Source organism: Hydra vulgaris, chromosome 13 (genome assembly GCF_038396675.1).
Source record: "Hydra vulgaris chromosome 13, alternate assembly HydraT2T_AEP".
NCBI lineage: Eukaryota > Metazoa > Cnidaria > Hydrozoa > Anthoathecata > Hydridae > Hydra > Hydra vulgaris.
In genome coordinates this window covers 49,331,111-49,354,965 of record NC_088932.1, presented here as the reverse complement: position 1 = coordinate 49,354,965, position 23,855 = coordinate 49,331,111, and the positions used below count along the sequence as shown (strand labels likewise).

General features: G+C 29.1%; 1 long non-coding RNA gene across 1 annotated transcript; it reads left to right on the top strand.

Annotated features, from left to right (window-relative positions):
• Positions 1 to 4,143: 4,143 nt before the first annotated feature.
• LOC136090202 (uncharacterized) lies at positions 4,144 to 9,387 on the top strand. The gene is made up of 3 exons (XR_010643251.1): positions 4,144 to 4,213; positions 8,739 to 8,806; positions 9,205 to 9,387. It is a non-coding gene; the product is annotated as an uncharacterized LOC136090202 (long non-coding RNA).
• The last annotated feature ends 14,468 nt before the right edge of the window (positions 9,388 to 23,855 follow it).

The window sequence follows — 23,855 nt, the reverse complement described above, 5'->3', positions numbered from 1 at the left end:
GTAGCCATTTTTTCCATCCGTCTCAATAAATTGATCAATTTTGTCATGGATTAAATAAAGAGAATCGGCGACAGTGTTAATTGTTGGAATAGACTCAGCCGACCACGTTTCTGTAGCTTCTTTAAGTGGTGCCAAAATTTCTACTGCTCCCTCGATTGATTTCCGCTGTGATGCACTGATGGTCTTTGAAGAAAAATTATCTTCATTTGCACATAAGCTGATAAATGCACTCTTTAGATGTAGGACAGAAGCCATGCAATCCAGTTCACTATTCCATCTTGTGTCAAAAGATAGGCGTAACTGTCTAAAATTGATTCCTTGAGCGTCTGACTCTGATTCAAGCAACTCAGCTGCAACTGTTGACTGGTGAGTTAAAGAAGCCAAATCTTTGCATGTTTGCAACGCATCATCCATTCCAGCAGTCATTCCAAATGAGTCTCGAACTTCACATTGCAAAATATGGTTGCTGCACAAGTATTGGTCAAGGCGCTTTGACAATTTGACTGCAAATTTCATGTTTCTTGCCTGGTTGTTTACGCAGTACATTGGCAAATCAGCAGGCAAATTTAGTTTTTCTAAGAAAGAATCCAGCTTTCCTTCAATTAAGATACCTGTGTGTCTGCCTGGGAACTGTTGGACATGGGGTGTCCAGTGATGTAGTCTCCAATTTTCGTCAATAGCATGAAAAGTCAAAGAATTGTAGCTGTCCTGAGCTCTAGAAGTCCAAAGGTCAAAAGTAAATGCAGCACTTTTTAGATTTGGAGTAATCTCCGTTATTGTGCTTTTCATTCTAGTTTGAACTTCTCTTGACCGAATTGAAAGCTTTCTTGAATATGTTGTTCTGTGATGAAGGCTTAGGGTTTGCAATGTCAAACAATTTCTTTAAACCTCTTCCTTCGACTACTGAAAAGGATGTCAGATCAGTGCAAAAGTAATCCAGCATTGCAGAGTCAAATTGTTTTTGAATGGAATTGTCTTGGTCATATTTGGACTTTGTTTCAAGCATTTCGACCATGGTTCGTTGTTTTTTCTTAGGAGGAGGAAGAAGTGAGTCGTCAGTTTTTTCAGAATACTCAACGTAATCTTGGCTGTGCTTTTTTTTTCGAGGTAACGATGAAGTCCCCTTGTGTTTCCATCCTTTGTTTTTAAAGACTCTTTGCACGCCTTGCATTCAGCACCGTCACTTGTTTTTTAAAAATATTTCCAGATTTTTTTTTTCTTGGTAACATTTTTGATCGTTGAAATAAGGCAAGAATATTTCTTTTCAATATGAACAATATGTGTCAAGTTGAATTTCACTGGTAAACTAATGAAATTAAGTCGAAAGCGCACCATTTTTTACAAAAAGATTTTGAATTTAAAGTCTAATTAAAAATATTTAAAATCTAATTAAAATTTTTTAATTAGATTTAAAAAAAAAATCTAATTAAAATCACGGAGTCAAAATATTAATTAATTAAAAAAACAAATTATTAAGCATTTTGTAAATTATAATAATTTTTAATTTGGAAAATAATATAATATTTAAGTCTCGTTCTACTTCTCGCGAGAATTTTCTATTTCTCGTTTCTCACGAGATGTCCCATTTCTCACGAGAAACGAGAACGAGATGAGATCACGCTCATAGTTATAGAATAGGAGAACGGAATATAGGGTACAATTTTGCTTTCTTCGGAGTCTTTCTTTTAAGCAAACACTAGCCTCTCATGGCATAGCTGTTAAGTATCTGCCAGTAAACACGCCGCCGCCTAATCTAATAAATTTTTTTTTTTTTAAAACATACTTACAAACAGGAAGAAAGGCCCCGAAATACAGAGGGGTAATCAGGAAACTTAAAAATAATATGTATACTACAGAGTTTAATTTAATTCCATTTTACAACCATGTGCGTAGTTACATAAATCCAGCGCTGGCTCGGCAACCATTTTTAAATAAATAAAAGTGGTAATAACCTAATTTATATTTTACATATATCTATATAAAAAAATTAAAGCCTATTTATTGTTTATATAAAACTATTTTTGAGATATTATGGGTAGTTGACTTGCATATAAACGCGCATATAAAAATAAATAAACGCGCTATAAGAATAAAATAATACACATATAAGAATGAATAAACACGCATATAAGAATGAATAAACGCGCATATAAGAATAAAATAATACACATATAAGAATGAATAAACACGCATATAAGAATGAATAAACGCGCATGTAAGAATAAATAAACACGCATATAAGAATGAATAAACGCACATATAAAAATGCATAAATACGCGTATAAAAAAGAATAGACACGCATATAAAAATGATTAGACGCGCACATAAGAATGAAAAACCCTGTAACATTTAACTCAACGCCGTTACCCATTTGTTAGTGTTTGACACAGAACTCGAGGCAGCCATTACACCCAAGTTAATGTCAAGAAAGAGTTGCAGCACTTTTTGTATCAGAAAATATGTACAAAAGTGTATACAAATATCTAACTTATGTAAACTTTAAATGATGTTATGTTAAACCATATATCAAATTTTACAGTTATACTTTTACTTGAAAAATGATTTGCTGCAACATTTCCTTAATTTTAATATATAACATTTATTTGCCGTTTTAAAAAGCCTTTTATTTATTAAATAGTCTTAAAACTTTTATTGAACGATACGCCATAGTGGCAGAAGTGGTGAGGTCGCAGCATTCTGAAGTGACCCCCCACCCTTTTATTTTTTTAAAACTTAATTTAATAAAAGTTAAAATTTTTTTTAATTTAAAGCTGACGTGGCGCAGTAGTAACGCACTTGCCTCAAAAATAAAGGATTTGTGGTTTAAACTCCACCTCTGGGCAGGTTTTGCGACATTAGTTAGGAAGGAGGCGTGAACTTCCTATTTACCTCATCCGCGGTGCTCTGCGATGAGATCGTAAGGATTTCTTGGGGCACCTAAATAAAAACTAAAAAAAAAAAAAATCCTTTTCTATTTTTTAAAATAAAAAGTAAAGCATTTTTGAAGTTTCATAAATATTTTTAATTTTATAAAGTTTTACTTTTATTTAAAAATTACATTGCGGCAAAATCTCCTAAACTTTGATTTAAAGAATTAATTTCCGTTTTTATAACATTTTTCCCACTTTTGTTTTTTTAAATCGTGTTAAAAATTGTGTCTTAGTGGCCGTAGTGGTTAGCTTGTTGCGCAGAAGTAAAGTTAGGATCTTTTTTAAATTTTAATAATTCCAATGGACAATAATGATCATACGGAAAGAGAACTGTTGGGAACCTAAACTGTTGAAAAACCTAAAAAACGTTTAGGATATGATGGTATTAGTAGTTGCGTCATAATAAATTCAATAAATTATATAACTATTCCACTATTGCACATTTTTAATCTATCTTCAAAATAAGGCGTTTGTCCTGAAAAACTTAAAATTGTTGTACCTATTTTTAAATCTGGTGATGTCTCAAACGTTGTAAACTATAGACCTATTTCAACTCTTCTTTGTTTCTCAAAAATGTTAGAAAGAATTATGTACAATAGACTTTATTCCTTTCTAAATAGAAGTAATATTCTTTACAACAAACAATTCGGATTTAAGTCAAATCATTCCACTGACCATGCCAGTATTCACCTTGTTCATGAAATACTTAAAGCATTTGATGAAAAAGAATATACAGTAGGAGTTTTCATAGATCTCAGTAAAGCGTTTGACGCAGGTGATTATAAAGTTCTTCTACCTAAACTAAAACATTATGGCATGAAAACCTCAAATATTGTTTGGTTAAAACGTTACTTAAAAAATAGAAAACAATATATATCGAATAACGAAGGAAAATCAAAATATATGACTGTCATATGCGGTGTTCCTCAAGGATTAAAACTCGGACCACTCCCAGTGAAAAAAAAAACCGCGTCCCACATGGGTTCCGCGTGGGTTCCATGTGGGATTGATGGGATTTATGTGGGACGGATTTTCCCATGTGGTATCCGTATGGAAATTTGTCACCTTAAACCCATGTGGGATTACCCACATGGGTTACATGTGGGAACCATATGGTATTTACACACATGGGAAATCCCACGTGGGTTTCCTGTGGGATTTGCATGGGAATTAATTTAAAAGCTGGAAACTAAATAAAAATTTTTAAATCGACATTGCATTGCGTTACGTTTATATTGTGTGAAAATATTTTATATTAATAAAGGGAATGGCAAGCAAGTATGTAAGTACCACGAATAATTTTTATCTTTCTTTATAGAAATAAGATTAAGATTTGTGCAAATAGACGTATTATTAGGATAATATAATAGTTATTTGAATATAGATCTTGAGTAAATTATTTGCAAACAATTAACTGATGCAAGTTGAAATGTTGTCAAAAACTAATCTTGCATGCATGGGACACTGCAGTGTCCCACAAAGAAATGCAGGTTTGAAAGTCAAAGAATTCCCAATTTTCTTTATTAAAAAAAGAAAAAAATAGGATAGAGATGGGTTTCTGTAACTTTTTTTATGCTCCAAAACTTTTAACTTTAGATATAATAAGATCCTTAAGACTTAAAGGACTTACGAACTACATTGAGGAACAAAAACAGTATATTTACAGGAACTTTTCAATTTTTAATCTGGAGTACCACAGTGTTATTGAGAATAAAGCCTCTGGGTCCAGTTTTCAAAGTAATATGATCTAAGTAATGTTTAAATAAAATATTATGCTTTAAAATGCATATAGTTATACATATAACTCCTGATAGTTAACTATATGTATAACTAGTTATACATATAATTATTAATAATATATAAAATATACATAAACTTATTTTTTAAGGTTATGCTTGAACAAATTAGTACCCATTAATTCAAATTCAAGATTTAGTTAAATTCAAGTTAATGTTCTTATTTATTAATTGTTTTTGTTAATTTTATATTTATTTGTTCAAATTTAACAGTTAGTACTATATTTTACTACAGTAAGAATGTTTATCATTGTTGAACGTGATTTTATTAGTAACTTAATTTTATTTTCAACATATTTTGACAACACCCTTTATATTTTAAATGATGACAGCTTTACTTTTCTATTGATGTTAAATTTATTACGTTTCAATAACTCAGATTGAATCTTTACTGAATTATTGTAAGCTTTGTAGGGGTTTGTTGTATATCAAATGGTGTTGTAAATAAAGTAAAAATAATATATATATATATATATATATATATATATATATATATATATATATATATATATATATATATATATATATATATATATATAATATTAAAACAATAAAATTGATACAAAATTTCACTTTAAAACGAATACCATTAACATTGTGATGATAATAGCATTAGGAAACTAGTATTTATGTATTATTATTACTATAAAATACTATAAAAATATATGTAATACTATAAACAAATAGTTTTTTAATTCATTTTATAAAATGGAGACTGACAACTGATAATTAATGGAAATAAATACAAATTATAAAAATCATGTATTATTACTAAATACTATATTAATGTTAGTCTACAAAGTTAAAAACTAGTTTAGAGCATTGTTATTAGTTCTTTTACGATTCGCACTTCCACTTCTGTCTCTCAAATTCATAAAATAGGTGGTCAAAGCTTGCTCAATAGGTAGGTTCTCAGCATAACAATGCTTTTTTCTTACACTTTCTAAAGAGAAATATGGCAAATTGATTACTTATTTTACTTAAATTGTAGGGTCATCTATGCATAATGATGTCAGATGATGACCCGGTTTATTGAACAACTTCACCCTTTATCAAACTCAGTCAATTTTTTGCCATCTCCCATTGAAAATGATGTCAGTTTTTGTTATCGTATTATGATGGTATATCTGAATTGTTAATATAATATAAAAAATGCATATACCATCAATTTTTTTCTGGTTCAGTTATACATTTATTCTCAAAAGTACTATAAGTAAAAAAAAAAAAACATAAATTGTTCTTACAGATAAGCAAGCTAATTTCTGAATTTAAATTGTTTTTCCTATGATCCTCTACAGTTTTAAGCAACAAAAGCAAGAAGTTTTTAGACCACATTGTTGGTTTAAATACCTCTAAAACCTGCTCATAGCTAGCATAAATTGTTTTACTTTTTTTTAAAATAAAATATTTTACTTTTTTTTTTAATTCAATTTTTTAATTGACATTATTTTGGTCTCAACATCCCCTCCCTATTGTCAATTATTGTTAAACTCACACTGCCCCTCTATCTACTGGCATCATTTATGGATGATCCCATAGCCTAAATACTATATATATATATATATATATATATATATATATATATATATATATATATATATATATATATATATATATATATATATATATATATATATTATTTTTACTTTATTTACAACACCATTTGAGATACAACAAACCTTTACAAAGCTTACAATAATTCAGTTAAAATTCAATCTGAGTTATTGAAACGTAATAAATTTAACATCAATAGAAAAGTAAAGCTGTCATCATTTAAAATGTAAAGGGTGTTGTCAAAATATGTTGAAAATAAAATTATGTTACTAATAAAATCACGTTCAACAATGATAAATATTCTTACTGTAGTAAGAATTAGTACTAGTTAACAAATTTGAACAAATAAATATAAAATAGTGAAAATACAATGAACAAATAACTTGAACTTGAACTAAATCTTGAATTTGAATTAATTGGTTCTAATTTGTTCAAGCATAACCTTAAAAAATAAGTTTATATAATAAATTTTATGTATAACTAGTTATACATATAGTTAACTATCAGGAGTTATATGTATAACTGCATGCATTTTATAGCATTTTATTTAATTTATTATTACTTATTATTTATATATTACTTTAGATCATATTACTTTGAATACTGGACCCAGAGACTTTATTCTCAATAACACTGTGGTACTCCAGATTAAAAATTGAAAAGTTTCTGTAAATATCCTGTTTTTGTTCGTCAATGTTCGTTAGTCCCTTAAGTTTTATGAACCTTATTATATATAAAGTTAAAAGTTTTGGAGCCTAAAAAAAGTTACAGAAACCTCCCTATCTCCCCCCTATTTTTTTTTTTTTTTTAATAAAGAAAATTTGACTTTCAAACCTGCATTTCTTTGTGGGACACTGCAGTGTCCCATGCATGCATGCTTGGTTTTTGACAACATTAGAACTTGCATCAGTCAATTGTTTGCAGATAATATACTCAAGAACTATATTCAAATATCATATGAACATGTTAGAGAATGTTCATATATTTGAACATCACAAATTTAATAATATTGTTGTGATATGTTATATAAATAATTCCATAATAGATTATGATATGAAAATAAGATAGGATATGAAGGCAATGATCAAAGAATAAATTTACTTATAGAAATTTAGATGTTTGTTTATTAGTTTCAGAATATTATATTATGTGTGACCGCGGCCTTCTATAATAACAGGCCTTGACATCGCGCAAAAAGTTGTTAAACTGAAGGCTAATTCCTAATACTGTGTTTACATTTTCATCTTTTAACATTAGACGAAAGTTTGTGTTCGCGCTTTTTTAATAAATCTTTAAAATGTGATTGGTTTATAAATTAGATAGCCCAACATCATGACGATAACGTTGTAAGGTTCAAGGCGTTAACTTTGTAAGGTAATAATATTGTCAAACTAACGATAAGTTTTTTTAATAATTAAAATGCCTTAAAAATGCCTTTAAAATGCTGTGTATCTCTTTGCAAGTCGAACTATTTCAACTACAACAAAAATATCAATTTATACAACTACAATATCAATTACAACTACAACAAAAATATCAATACTCAACTACGACAAAAATATTAATTTATAAATTCCTGAAGAATCTAGAGGAGAGAAAAAGATGTAGTGAAGCTATCCCAAGAACTGGTTTTATTGTTACAGACTATACAGCATTATGTCAACTGCATTGGCCAAATGAAGCACCTTTTAAAAGCAAATATGGGAAGCAACGACCTTTAAACCCACCATCTGTTTTTAAAATATTCCGCCTAGTTGTTTAGCCACACCAGCAAGTAAAGTTAGAAAAAATGTAACTTCAAGCGGTTTTCGAAGCATTTTACCAGATGAGTTAAATGATTTTCTAAAAGAGGATGAAATTATATTTGATGATATTCAATCTTTGTTAAGTGATAATAACAATGTTATTGTTTTCCAGCTTAATAAAAAAAGTGTGCACATACAATCAAAAATGTACTAACTTGGTCTTTCATTATTTATTTTAGTAATTTTCAATGATTATTCATTTGTAGCTAACCATAATGGCACAATTTGTAATATTTCATATTTAGCTGTAAACAAATTAAAAATACTGTTATCTTTCTAATATATAGATATATACTTTGTTATGGTTCTGCTTGTTATTGACACTATTTAATATTACATAAATATTCTTAATGAAATTTGAAATACGAAAAGCATGATTATCTTTTAACAATTTTTTGGTTTTCTTTTTATATTTTCGTTTTTACTAGAGATTATTATTAGAAAACATAGACTGCCATTACACCCTACCTAATATAAAAATATATCAATATAAGTAAAAGTGAAAGTTTAATCGGCCTTCAGTTTTTACGGCATTTTGCGCGATGGCAAGGCCTGTTATTATAGAAGTCTACATCATTGAAAAAGTAGGTTTTTACATATTTGTTTTTGTTTTTTTGTTTAACTACTTATCCTTATTGATCACTTTTTTCAGGATTCTCCTCATGGGTTCAAGCTCATTACGCATAATATGTGTTCAATTACGCATAAACGTTAGTCATTGTAAGTAATAAATTAGGAAATAATTATTTGTGAAATATTGTAGTCATTAATGACTTCAAACTGGCTAATAATTAAAATTGCTCTCTTTCTCTCTCTCTCTCTCTCTCTCTCTCTCTCTCTCTCTCTCTCTCTCTCTCTCTCTCTCTCTCTCTCTCTCTCTCTCTCTCTCTCTCTCTCTCTCTCTCTCTCTCTCTCTGTCTCTCTCTGTCTCTGTCTCTGTCTCTCTCTCTCTCTGTCTCTCTCTCTCTCTCTCCCTCTCTCTCTCTCTCTCTCTCTCTCTCTCTCTCTCTCTCTCTCTATATATATTATATATATATATATATATATATATATATATATATATATATATATATATATTTATATTTATATATATTTGTATTTATATATTTTTTTTTTAGAAAATGTTTGAAGAAAGTTAGAAGATACTAAAAACCTTGGTATTATACAAGCCGAAGCGATTTAATTAATTCAATTGACAAAAAACGGCGTGTAAATCGCAAAAGGAAAAATAATATTTTTAATATTCGTTTAGGATGTATTGATTAATAGCATTTATTTTTAAATAAATTCATTTTGCAACACGTTTTTTAATTTTATAAAATTTCGTCATAATAGTTTAAGGTAAATCCCACATAGGTTATAGGTGGAAAACATCACATGTAAAAGATCAAAAATGCTACACGTTTTGAATACCAAATGGGATAAAGTAGCAAATACCAGATTAAGTTAAGCCTCTCTGAATGCTTCGATGATTAATTTTAAATTACTATTTAAGTAATTTTTAAATTAAAAGAATTTTAAAAATTATCATAGAAGCATTCGGACTTTCATTTGTCTAGTATTGACTACTTTTATACCATTTGGATTAAAATATGTGGCATTTAAGATCTATAACATGTCGTATTTTCCACCTATATCCCATGTAGGATTTACCACATAAAACCCATGTGGGATTTACCATATGAAACCCACATGGGACAAAATAATAATCCCCATATGGGTTACATATGGTAAAAACCCACGCGTATCCCATATGGGATTTACCATATGGAATCCATGTGGGATTTACCATATGAAACCCACATGGGACAAAATAATAATCCCCACATGGGTTACATGTGGAAAAAATCCACGCGTATCCCATGTGCGCTTTTTCACTGGGCTACTCTTTCTTGTTTATATAAACAACGTACATTAGTCTTCTAATATTTTACTTCTAAAATCTGTTTTCTTTTAAGTTTATCTGATCTTCACCCTTTTTGTTTAAAAAAAGTCTGAAGAAACTTTTGCCATAAGTAATTTTTATTATTATTATTATCATTATAATTATTATTATAAGTAATTTTTCTCTTGTTTAGTTATATGTAACTAAAAAAATCAAATTAGTAAAAAATTGTCAGAAATATACTTCAAAATAACAAAGAAACAAAAAAAATTATACATATAGAAAAAATATACATTTGTAAAAATTTAATAAAATAGTAATTATAGGCATTAAGTGTAATTACAATTGATCATTTTGCTATAATTGATAATCAAAAAAAACTCTAAATTTGAGAGATAAAGAAAATAGATAGAGCAATAAAAAGTACTAAAAGTATTTCAAAAAATATAATACAAATAATTAATGAAAACAAATTTAAAAACACACTACATAACATTCATCTTGAGAAAATTGTAATTTAAAATTGCAACATGTTCAACTTTTACTAAATTTGATGCTAAAAATACTCCTAACAGACTTGAATCATGAGGATAAGTAAAAAAATTTCATTTTGTCAAAAACGACTAGTACACAATATAGGTGGCCTCGTCAAAAATACAAATACTTTTCACTAAACTAAATTTCATTGTCTAACATAAATGTCACATGTTGCTTCAAGATAAAAACTTGGTAAGTAAACATTATATTGTATTAAAAATCTTTAAAAACCAGGGTATGGTTATTTGTAATGTCGGTTTATAAATTTAATTTTTTGATATGGTAAAAACTCATTTACTACAGCATTATATTCAAACTGTCTACAAATAATCTGAACTATATATATATATATATATATATATATATATATATATATATATATATATATATATATATATATATATATAATATATATATATATATATATATATATATATACATATATATAACCATTTTATTAATTCTAAATTTTAAATTACAATTTTCTAAAGATAAATGTTGTGTAGTGTGTTTTTTAAATTTGTTTTCATATTATATTGGACAAAACATTTTTTATTTTCAAAAAATAAATAATGTTTTGTCCAATACTGTATATTTTCATATTCAGTATTATACGAAACATTTTTTGTTGTTGTTGTTGTTGTTGTTGTTATTTTACCTCCCCAAGGCCCAGAAGGCCACTAAAGATAAGAAGGCTACTTAATTATGGTTATAACCCTCTCTCAACTCTATAACTCCGAAACACGAACCTTGATGAACAAGGCCGCTGCGCGGAGAAACAAGTTGAGCGCGGTACTACCATGGACGTGGGGAACGAACATTTGCAACCAACATCGAACAATGCTAAAAAGTGTACCTAATTTTACTTGTCTTAAAAACGAACTATACTACCACAGCAAACAGTTCAGGAGTCTGAAGTCATAGCATGCCATGACATGAGCAATTAGCTGACAGGTGACAGCACACAGGCAGAATTTCGTTGACAAGTGCCATTTTGCAGCGGACAAAACAAGTGCAACTTTTTTGGTTTGTTTTATTTTCTTAAGTCTGATCCGTGTCAACGTCACGGATTTTTTTTCAATAATTAAAGAAAGTATCCAGAAGTTTCCAGAAGTTTCCAGAAGCATGCAGAAGATTCCAAAAGTTTCCAGAAGAAGCATCTGGAAACATCCTGTAGCATCCAGAAATATCCAGAAGCATCCAGACGCATCCAAAAGCATCAAAAAGAAGCATCTAGAATCTTCAAGAACAGGTTCACACAGGTTCATTATACTATATAAGAGACATATAAATCGACATGTAATTCAGTCAGTATATGGAAGTCAATCAGTCAGTATTATCAAGACAGTTTATCGAAGTGAGTTTTATCAAAGTGTTTTATCGAAGAACATCAATACAAGAAGTGAAATACAACAAGTGTTTCATTACATCAATACAGTCCACATCCAACCAAGACGTTGTGTTACACAGAGCATTATTGTATCATCACAAGGTAAATGTAACATGGTAAGCCTTGAGAAGCGTGATTATTTATTTTTATTATTTTTATGACTTCAAGTGCAAAATTAGCTCCAAACAGTCTTGGATTCGAACTAAGAAAGAAAATTATTGGCGATTACGTAAGTTGAATGTCTCAAAAAAGTGTTTGTGATAAATATCGCGTGAAAAAATGGACCGTATCAAGACTATGTTCCAGCTATCGTTCTACGGGGAAGTTGGCAGCAGATAACAAAGGTGGACAACCGCGCTCCACCACTTCTAGAGAGGATTCAATGATCGTCATATCCGTCAAGAAGGATCCCTGGATATCATCAGTCGAGATCAAAAGCAATTAGAGCTGTCTGTATCGGACCGAACAATCAGACGACGTGCTGTTGAAGCCGGATTGTTTTCTCGACGCCCTGAAAAGAAACCGCTGATTTCACTAAAAAACCAGAAGAAAAGACTCCTGTTTGCTACATCTCATATTGACTGGAATGTGCAGAAATGGCGAACTGTCCTGTTCAGTGATGAATCGAAGTTTAACATTATTGGGAGCGATCGCATATGCCGTGTACGTCTTTTTGCCGTGTACGTGTTTTTCTGCTAACGGTCTAGGTTCAATACATAGAAACAATGTAATAATGGACCGTTTCATGTATAAAAATATCCTGAAAGATGTTATGTTACCTCATGCTGAATGGAATATGCCAATAAAATGGGTTTTTCAGCAAGACAACAATCCGAAACACACTGCAAAAGTAGTCAAGCAGTGGTTTTAAGACAACCACCTATTGGTGATGGATTAGCCGCCTCAATCTCCGGATCTCAACCCTATCGAGAACCTGTGGGAGATTGTCAACCGCAGAATTAATTGTGAAGGTGTTCGTAATAAGTATCAACTGTTTGAACAAATCCAAAAGGACTGGGCTGCGATTCCACAAAGTTTCATTGATCACCTGATCGAATCTATGCATCGAGGATGCAAGGCTGTGATCGAAAACAAACGATTCGCCACAAAATATTGATAGCGAAATACAGCTTGGTCAACATTTTATCGAGTTGCACCTGTTTTGGCCAGAAGGAAATCAACTTTTTTTAATACTTTTGATTATTTTATTAATTTTCGTGTACAAATAATGAACTTTGTGATGAATAAAACTTGAAGAACTTTGTCTCTTAACAGTTACATAGTTATTTCTCTAAATTGAAAAAATGCAGCACTTTTATATAAAGAAACTAAATTAGCGTTATTTGATTGCACTCGTTTTGTCCAATACTGTATATATATAAACTAATTTAAAACATCAGACAATACGAGTTCTCTCAATACTAAATAATTTATTTGAAATTTTTGCCGGATTATAGGCACCAGCATCATCAGCATATAATATAATATAATTACAAAATTTGTGACCGTTAAATAACAACAAAATTTTGATGTCACCTTTATTATGGCTTCTTTTAAGTAAGTTTGAAAAAAATGAAGTCCAAAAATTTTTGTTTTAACATATTGTCCATTGTCCAAATTCCTACCACTGTACATTGAAGAACATTGATGTTTTTGTATCTCCAAGGCTTCACGGACTTTTCTCTCAAATTTCTTATCCACAGCTTTAAGTGTTTCTGTCCTATCCCATTTAATATCCTCATCGCAATTTACTTTATGCAAAGCTAATGCAGACTGGTTTAACTTGCCTTCAGTCAAAAATTTTTGGTGTTGTTGAACCCTTCTTCTTATTTGAAGTTTTGATTCATTGACATACATTTTGGAGCATTTGCATTTAACTAAATAGGTTCCAGGTTGGCTGTTGCGTGGTAATTTTGATTTATTTCTAGACATTTATAGCGTTTTTAGGTTAGCATTTGACTTAAAAATAGTTCTGTAACCAGCTGAATATTCTTTTAAGTCTGGAAGATATTATTGGTATCCATGGTAAAGAAACTGTAGGAAGGTTATTATAGTTTGTTGGAATTTCATTTTTATTTGCTAAACGTTTGCGCATTTAGTGTTTAGAGAATTCGTATTTTCTGATGTTTTAATTTAGTTTATATATATATATACTCTTGTACAAGATGTTAACATTTAAATCATTCATAACAGCTAATTACGGAGCTGAAATTTATACAACAACCAAAGAACTACAAGGTTTGAAGAAGTCGATAGCTAAATCAAAAACTCAATCTATATTTTTACAAAAATGCGAAAAACATAAGCTAATTCCGAAATCTTTACGAATCAATTGTCTTGTAAATTCAAGGAAAGCAAGAACACTTTGTACCTTCCTTGAAATCTATACCTTACATGGACATTATTACAACAATTGAATCGTCTGCCTTAAAACTCGAATATAATAAAGAAGTTATAATAAAAGCGCAATATAATAAAAGCGCAAGCCTTAACGAAAAATGTACTGAGAGAACTTAAAATAGGCAAAAAAAGTAATCATAATCTAACGAGAGATCGAAGAAAAGCATTTGAAGAAATTAATCAAGACACGAAAATTGATATTTATCCATTTGATAAAGGAATAGGATTCGTGAGAATAGAACATGATAAAGCAATTGAAAAAATTAGAGAACAGATTGGCCGAACAAAAATTATTAGTATTGATCCCACTCTAATTTATGCAATTAAAATAAAGTCTTTCCTTTCGAAGCTTAATAAAAAGCAAAGCTTTTCTAAAGATGAATATGAAAGCATATATCCGAGTGATCCCGTTCCACCACGTTTGTATGGGCTAATTAAAGCTCATAAACAAGACAAATCTTATCTGATGAGATTCGTTGTATCAACTATTGGCACACCTTGCTACGGAATTTCGAATTACTTGGTTAGAAGAATACAACCGGTCTTAAATGAAAATCCTATAAGGTTAAAAAATTCAAAAGACTTTATTAACAAAACTAACTCGTGGTTAATTGACAAAGATGAAATACAGGTATCCTTTGACATTGTGAACTTATACTCATCAATACCACTGAAAGAAGCAACTTTAGTACTTTTGGATCAATTAAATAAAAGCGTTTCTTACAAGAAATCAACTAAGCTTACTTTAACTGAAACAAAACAACTAATTGAACTTTGTTTGTTTCGTTGTTATTTCTTGTGGAACGGTTAGATTCATAAGTTGGAGAACTCAGGCCCAATTGAACTGCCTTTTATGATTATTTGGGCTGAATCTTTTTTACAATACCGTGAGGAAAAGGCAATAAAAATGACAATGATAATGATTCCTTCAATTGATTTTAAATCCTTTCGTTGATATGTAGATGATAGCCACGCTATGTTTTCTAACTTAAAGCAAGCGGAACAGTTCCAAAAAATCCTTAATAGACAACATCCTTCTTTAAAATATACTATTGAAGATGAAAACAAAAACAAGATACTTAACTTTTTGGATATAACTGTTATTAATAATACACGTGGAAAATACGAGTTCAAGATTTACAAGAAAGATGCTATATTTAATATCCAAATCAAGCCTCATTCTAATCACGATCCCAAAATTTTAAAAGCAATATTCAACGTATATATGCACAGAGTCTACTCAATTTGCAGCAAAAACCATTTAAAAGATGAGATAAATTTTTTAATTCAAGTGTTTACTGATAATGGATACGATTTCTTATCACGTTCGAAAAAAACGTTTAGCAAATAAAAATGAAGTTCCATCAAACTCTAATAACCTTCCTACAATTTCTTTACCACGGATACCAATAATATCTTCCAGACTTAAAAGAATATTCAGCTGGTTACAGAACTGTTTTTAAGTCAAATGCTAACCTAAAAACGCTATAAACGTCTAGAAATAAATCAAAATTACAACGCAACAGCCAACCTGGAACCTATTTAATTAAGTACAAATGCTCCAAAATGTCGGTGAAACAAAACTTCAAATAAGAACACCAAAATTTTTTGACTGAAGGCAAGTTAAACCAGTCTGCATTAGCTTTACATAAAGTAAATTGCAATGAGGATATTGAATGGGATAGGGCGAAAACACTTAAAGCTGTGGATAATAAATTTAAAAGGAAAGTCCGTGAAGCCTTGGAGATAAAAAAACATCAATGTTCTCCAATGTACAGTGGTAGGAATTTGGACAATGGACAATATGTTAAAACAAAAATTTTTGGACTTCATTTTTTTCATACTTACGTAAAAGAAGCCATTATAAAGGTGACGTCAAAATTTTGTTGTTATTTAACGGTCACAAATTTTGTTATTATATTATTTTATATGCTGATGATACCGGTGCTTTTAATCTGGCGAAAATTTCAAATAAATTATTTAGTATTGAAAGAATTCGTATTATCTGATGCTTTAAATTAGTTTACATATATATACTCTCATACAAGATGTCAACATTTAAATCATATACATATACATACATATATATATATATATATATATATATATATATATATATATATATATATATATATATATATATATATATATATATATATATATATATATATATATATATATGTATAAATTTTACCTATATTTGTTGAAACATTTTTGCTGTACCAAACTATTTTGTTGAACTAAATTATGTTTCTATTTCTATTACGCTTTTTTGCAATATATATGTATATATATATATAATATATATGTATATATATATATATATATATATATATATATATATATATATATATATATATATATATATATATATATATATATATATATATATATATATATATATATATATATATATATATCAATCAATCAATCAATCAATCAATGGCTTTATTTTTCACAAAAATAAATACCCTTTTCAATATAGTATAAATATTAAAATAATATTTTTGCGAAGGAACAATGCAAATAGTACAGGACTAAATTAAAGCAGAGACCTTGTAAATAAAAAATTTTTTTTAAAGAAAAACCTAATTATAAAAAAACTCCCCAAAATATAAAAATATGTATAGGGGAGAGTGGTGTACCTTGGAGGTGTGTGTACCTTGGAGACACGTCAAATGTGCTGTCATCTTGAGTGATGAATTCAAACTAAAATTTTAATTGCATGTATTGGTCATTAAAGGCTCATAATTAGTTGTTTTATCACCGCGTAACACATTTGTTGTTGCAATAAAAATAAAGATTTGTTTCCGGCAACAGTCCTACAACTGTACTAAAGTTCTACAACTGTAGGTATAAACTTTATTTTAAAACTGATTATCAAAATTTGTAAAGCATGTTTTCAGCTACATTTATGCATGTTTGAAACTGTTTAACTCCTAACCTATAAATATATGGTAGCGATTTTGTAAAAACTATGGTTAATTTTCTATGTCTAACTCTTTGATAATTTTCTCAAATTATCAAAGAGAAGATAAACTGTGTAACAAACTATTTTACTAAAAAATATTAAATTAAATAAGAAATAGTTATAGAAATGATCGGTATGGAATAGATAAGTATAGAAATGGTGGGTTTGGTAATGTATAGGTCCGGAAAGCTAGGATATATATATATATATATATATATATATATATATATATATATATATATATATATATATATGTATATATACATATATTTATATAAATATATTTAGGAAAAAGTACAAACAAGATTGGTGTGGAAAAGACTTACAGAGACCCGTATTTTTAAGGGTTCGGTCAATTAGTTAATAAAGATTTTTTTTTTGTTTTTTTTTGTTCTTTATTACAATATTTATTACAATTTAAATAAACAAAACTTTGTTAAAATAATAAAAGTTAACAAGTCAAGATATCGTTAAGAAATAAATACTAAAAATAAATATAAAGAACGCGGATTACTCAAAGAAGACCATCAGGTCTTGTCACAGAGAAACCGCTAATTGATTGTGGATAAAAAAGCAAACAAATAATTAAATAAAAAAGATTATACATTAAATATATACATATACTAATATTAGTATAACGAATTTTCAAAAAAAAATTTAAAACTTAAAAGTAGGTTAGTACATTATCAGTTACAAAAATGAGTTTTTAAAAGTTTTGTTTGAAAGAATCAAAATTACATTCTTGAGAAAAATCTTTAGAAGTATTTAGAACTATACTATTCCATAAAAATGGTCCGCGAATTGAAATAAAAATTTTTCCAAAAACTAGTTTAAGAAAATGTTTGTCGAATCAAATTATCGCTCCTTAAAATATATTTATTTCTATTTCTTTGTAAATACAAGTTACAAAAAGAAACGGGTGATAGGTGGGTCTTGCATTTATACATAAAACAAAGAATATTAAAAATATTTAACTCATATATATTGAGCGCTTTCATATCATAACATGTGATTCCGAAAATCTGGACAAACTTCCCGCCATTTTTTTCTCCACGTAAATTTATCAATTTTGATTCGCTCGCACGCCATTTTGTAGAGAATTAAATTCTCTACAAAATTAATTAATTTTATACTGAGCAACAAATTTGAAATGATGAAAAAAGTTACTTCGAAACAAGATGACGTAAGAAAGCGAGTGTACGAGTTTATTGAAATTAACCCAGAAATTTCCAAAAACGCAATTGTAAAACATTTTATGATGGAAAGTATTCCAAGATCTACGCTCTACAATATTCTAAAACGAAAAGACAACAGCATAGTCCCGAACGACAAGTTGGAAGCGGTAGGAAAGCAGGTAAGATGACAAAAAAGAAGATCAAACAACCATACATATGCAAAACAATAAAGCAAAAGACAATCATTCATTATAATAAAAAAATTAAGGCTCCAAAAAGAACTCCTGAACAACAATCTCTTGTTCGTCCAAAGTGCTCTAAATTGGTTGAAATTTTCCGAAAAAGATAGGTGATCATTGACGATGAATCATATTTTGGATAAAGTAATTGTAATATTTCAGGAAACAGTGGATTTTATTCATCAGATGTTACTACGACACCAAATGATGTTAAATTAAAAAGAAAATCAAAATTTGAACAAAAATTATTGTTTTGGGTTACAATTCGTCTAAAGGGATTGTCAAAGCATTATGTTGCACCTTCCGGTCAAGCTGTCAATGAAAATGTGTACATAGACAAGTGTTTGAGATCATGTTTGCTCTCATTTATAGAGACTGTTCATAAAGATGATGAAATAGTTTTTTGGCCTGACCATGCATCATTTCACTACTCAAAAAAAGTTTAAGAATTTTTTGAGGTCCAAAAATGTCGAATATGTGCCCAGAAGTCAAAATATTGCAAATGTACCAGAATTGCGACCTATTGAATATTTCTGGAATGAAATCAAGAGAGCAGTATATGCTAATTGTTGGGAAGCTAAAAATTTGATCCAACTGAGGAATCGTATCAACTACTGCTTCAAACATGTCGACATTGAGCGAGACATTGACACATGTTTCTGTTGCCGATAGAGAGGTTTAAGTTTACTTTTATAAGTGATAATATAACTGAATTAAGGTATTTTTATCTAGGAAGTTTCTTATTTTGTATAAAATGCCTATACTCTTTGAAATTTTATTGCACAAGTTAGCAATGTTGTAATCTTATAGTGAATTTTTAAAGTTTCTCTTGGTCTTGCAGAAAACTGTTTTCAATTTGATAACTATCATAATTGTTATGAAAATCACTCAGAAAGAATGCCACCAACCGAGAAAGAAAACAGGCTAATATTGCTCGGAAACTGTTTAACTTCCAAATAATCCTATTAAGTGCGACCTATTTCAAATAATCCTGTTAAGTTTTTGCCTAATACGACTAAACTTATTTTTAATCTGATATCGAGTAATCCTAATAAGTACTTAATATATTTGGTAAGTTTTTCAAAAATGATGCATATAAAAAATTTGATTTTGTTATACGCCATCTTTTTATTATCACATGTAAGACATGCCAGCTAAATCTAAAACAGCATTTTTGGATACAATATTTTTTAAAATTAAGATTCGTAATTCTATTGTGGGAAGCTTATTTAACTTAGTGAAAATTTATAATTGAACTTGTGTAATAAGAATTGTCTACTATATTAAAAAATGTTTTCTGATAACACAACTGTTAAATCTTGTGAGATGGGTAGAAAAAAACTTGATTAATAATTTTAGACTTGGGCATTGTTTACACATACTTTTAGCAAAAAAAATCAGGAAATATTCTTTTTATATTTTTTCATTTGATAAAAGCCTGAATGACTCTTTCCAAAATTGTCAAATGGATCTAAGTATTCATTTTTGGAACAATAATCTAAATTGCGTTGAATACAAATACTTTGACTCTCAATACTTGACTCCCCCCCTCCTCCTCCTTGACAAAAAATTACTTGAAAGTATGACCGCATCTTTGGCAATGATTCATTTCATAAATCTGACAAAAACTGTGTACAGATTGCCTAAAATAATCTGATTACTTCTTGATGTTATTGAAAAAACAGCCTGAGCAACTAGAGCTACTTAAACTTTTAAAATTAAAAGTTACAACCTCCATATAATCCATAGTGCTTATAAAACTGGTTTTAAATCAAGGAAGTTAATGAAAGAAAACTTTGCAGCCTTTTCCATGGACCTTCTGCCAGAAGTGCGGATTATGTAACTATCACTGAACTAAAGATAAATTAACTTTCACTAAATTGAACTTTTTTCGGTTAGATTGCTAGTTTGTTGCTGAAATTCTTAGTGAGATACCTCAATGATTCCATCTCTTTAAAGATTTTTTTCCAACTGATTAAAGGTTAATGAGTTTATTAATTAAACAAGATGTTTTATGCAACATCATCAATGGGTGACAACTTCTGAAATTTTATTTCACTCAAAGCAGAAGTTTCGACTATTAAAATCAATGACAATTCGTTTTGCTGCAGACATAACGTTATGGAATTAAAAGAGAAAAGGTGTGATCTCAAGATTTAATCAATATATTCACATGATAGAAATATCAGGGAACGATAAACAAAATTATAGAAGCAACCCTTTGGGTAGACCTGATGAAGGTGTGTTAAAATTGTTTTCATGTAAAATGACCATAGATTTTGGGCACTTGGAGAGATGCCCCAATTTTCTCAAAAAAATTTTTTTTTGCATTTTTAATAAAGTTAAGATTACTTAAAAAATATTGTTTTCATAAAGTTTTGGTTTTTATTTGTTCCATTCGGTTTTTGCATTTAATGATCTTTCTTAAAATGTTTAAAGAAATTACATATGTCAATAGGATGTTTGACTTGCAAGTATATGGTTCCTCTACGTTTCTAAATAAGCTCCTAAAATCAGGTAGGCATGGAAGCATTCATTTCTGCTTCGGTTTCAAGTCAAGCGGAAAAACCTTAAGGTTTTTCCGCTTGACTTGAAATTCTTTTAAGAAAAAACGTCTTTTATGATTGCAAGAAATTAATGAAAAAAGGTGCTGTCTGACGCTAAGCTCCATTGTTCCCAAATAAGTAAATCAGGCATATCATATCAGAAATAAGGTTCTAGCAACAGTGTCCTTAGCAAAAGCAAACCTAAGAATTCCCCATTTCTTCACAGGCCTGATCTTATTACCTCTTCCAAGAAAAAGGCATAACTACTTGCAAAACTTTTCCCCTATTTTATCTTTTGATTCTAATGACCAAAGTCTTCCTGCCATCCCAGAGAACTCTCTTACCCTTCTAACTATCATCCATTCAGTCTTCTCTCTAGTATTAGCAAGGACGTTAAACCTTTACTTAATAAACTTGTAATATTGCATCTTAGGTCTAACAACTTACTCTCTGACAACCAATATGGCTTTTGATCATTTCGATCTACAGCTGACCTATTAATGGTCATAACTGAAAGGTTCTATCAAGTATCAGATGGAGGCGTGAGACAGGGATTACTGCACTGGTTATATCACTAGCTTTCAATAACATTTGGCATGCTGGTTGTCTCCATAAACTTTCTTTTTATGATGTATCTGGGAAGGTCATTAAAATCATTGAAACTTTCTTTTTTAACACAGCATTAAAGTTGTTCTTGAATATTAACATTCTTCTTTTTTCCCAGTAACTTATGGGGTGTATATATATATATAAATATATATATATATATATATATATATATATATATATATATATATATATATATATATATATATATATATATATATATATATATATATATATATATATATATATATATATATTGTACGTCTATATTAACGAACTTCCTGACAATTTTCTAACTAAAGTGGCCTTATTTGCTAATGAGTCATTTGCTAACTCATTAGCAAATAAGGCTACTTTTTTGAACAGATAGCTTATACTTGTATGTATGTACTTGATAACAATGATATCAACAATCTCTCAAAATATCATAAAGTTCAATGATTTAACAAATAGAGTTAAAACCATAAAAAAAAGTTTTATTTTATACTGCTGATTTAGGTGAGCAGTGTGAATTCATACTGAATTACCCTGACGCCGGGGGCTTCAGCACCAAGCTTGTGGAGCCGAATGTTTTTTTTACGGCTCGGCTACGGCTCTTAAGAAATGTCCGGCTCCGGCTTGGCTCCTGACTCGGCTCCTGCTCCCTAACTTATTGATCAAAATCTTAAGTTTTGGAATATTTTTTTTGATCGCATTTGCTAACCCAAATCCAAACCAATTACAGCAATTAATTTTTAACAAACTTTTATGATTACAAAGATAATTATTACTATCATTACTATTTATGATTATTATTACTATTCTTACTCTACTATTAGAGTATTACTACTTATACACTACTCTACTATTATTAGTATTACTATCATTACTCTTCTATCAGATATTACATTTAAAAAGTTTTGGGTAAATATACACTTTTTTTCTATTTATTATTTATCCAAAACTAGAGTTTTTAGATCTAATTTTAGTTCTAATTCAACCCAGTGGGCACGGTACCTAAAAAAGACGTCTATTGAACGGCTCAAAGACGTCCAAAACGTTCAAAAAACATCCAATGCGTTTAAAAGACGACTTTCTTATGTCCGCATAGAATTCCGTGCCCACTGGGTACCCAGTAGACACAGACCTAAAAAAGACGTCTTTTAAACGTTCAAAGGCCGTCCAAAACACTTAAAAGACGTTCAAAACGCTCCAAAGACGTTTAAAAGACGTCTTTTGTACGTCCCGTGCCTACTGGGTAAAGCATGCAATTGTTAAATTCAATACAATAAAGCATTTTAAAAAAATAGAAAAAATATCTAAACTAATGCAAAAAATACAATACTTATTTTAATCTAAAGAATTTGAAGAATATAAAAATGGTTTTTATTTTAATACTTTTTACTATTTCAAATAAATAAGAGAGCATTTACGCTCTAAAAAAAACTTGATCAACAAAGAACTTCATTAACAAAAAACATGACTAAATCGAGGTTAACAAAAAGTAAAACTTAAATGAAATAATGTTTTAATAAAAAATACAATAAAAGAAAAACATACAATTTTCGGTTAAATTGGTATTTAATTAAATAGAATAACATGAGAAATATACCAAATACAAAATTAATGTAAACAGCGGGAAAACATATTTTAAAATGAGGATTTCTCTACGGTCCGAATTAACATATATTTGAGATCATAACAAATGCACGATAAAAAGTTTAATTCCAAACAATCAAATATGGATAAAACTAGAAAAATTATGTAAGGTAAACCAATAATATTATAACACCTAAATAGTAACACCTAGGAATTGTGACTTAATAAAAAAAATATATATATATATACATATATATATAGATTTTTCATTTATGTTTTTTTATGTGCCGTTTAGATTAAAAATTTCATGATCGATTTAATATTTTTGTAACATGCAATGGGTGGAGTTGGCCATATATTTTTTAAAACAGTATTCTGTTCCACAATATTCCAGTGCTTTTTTATTATTTTATTGATAAGTTTTCCAACTTTTCAATAAAAT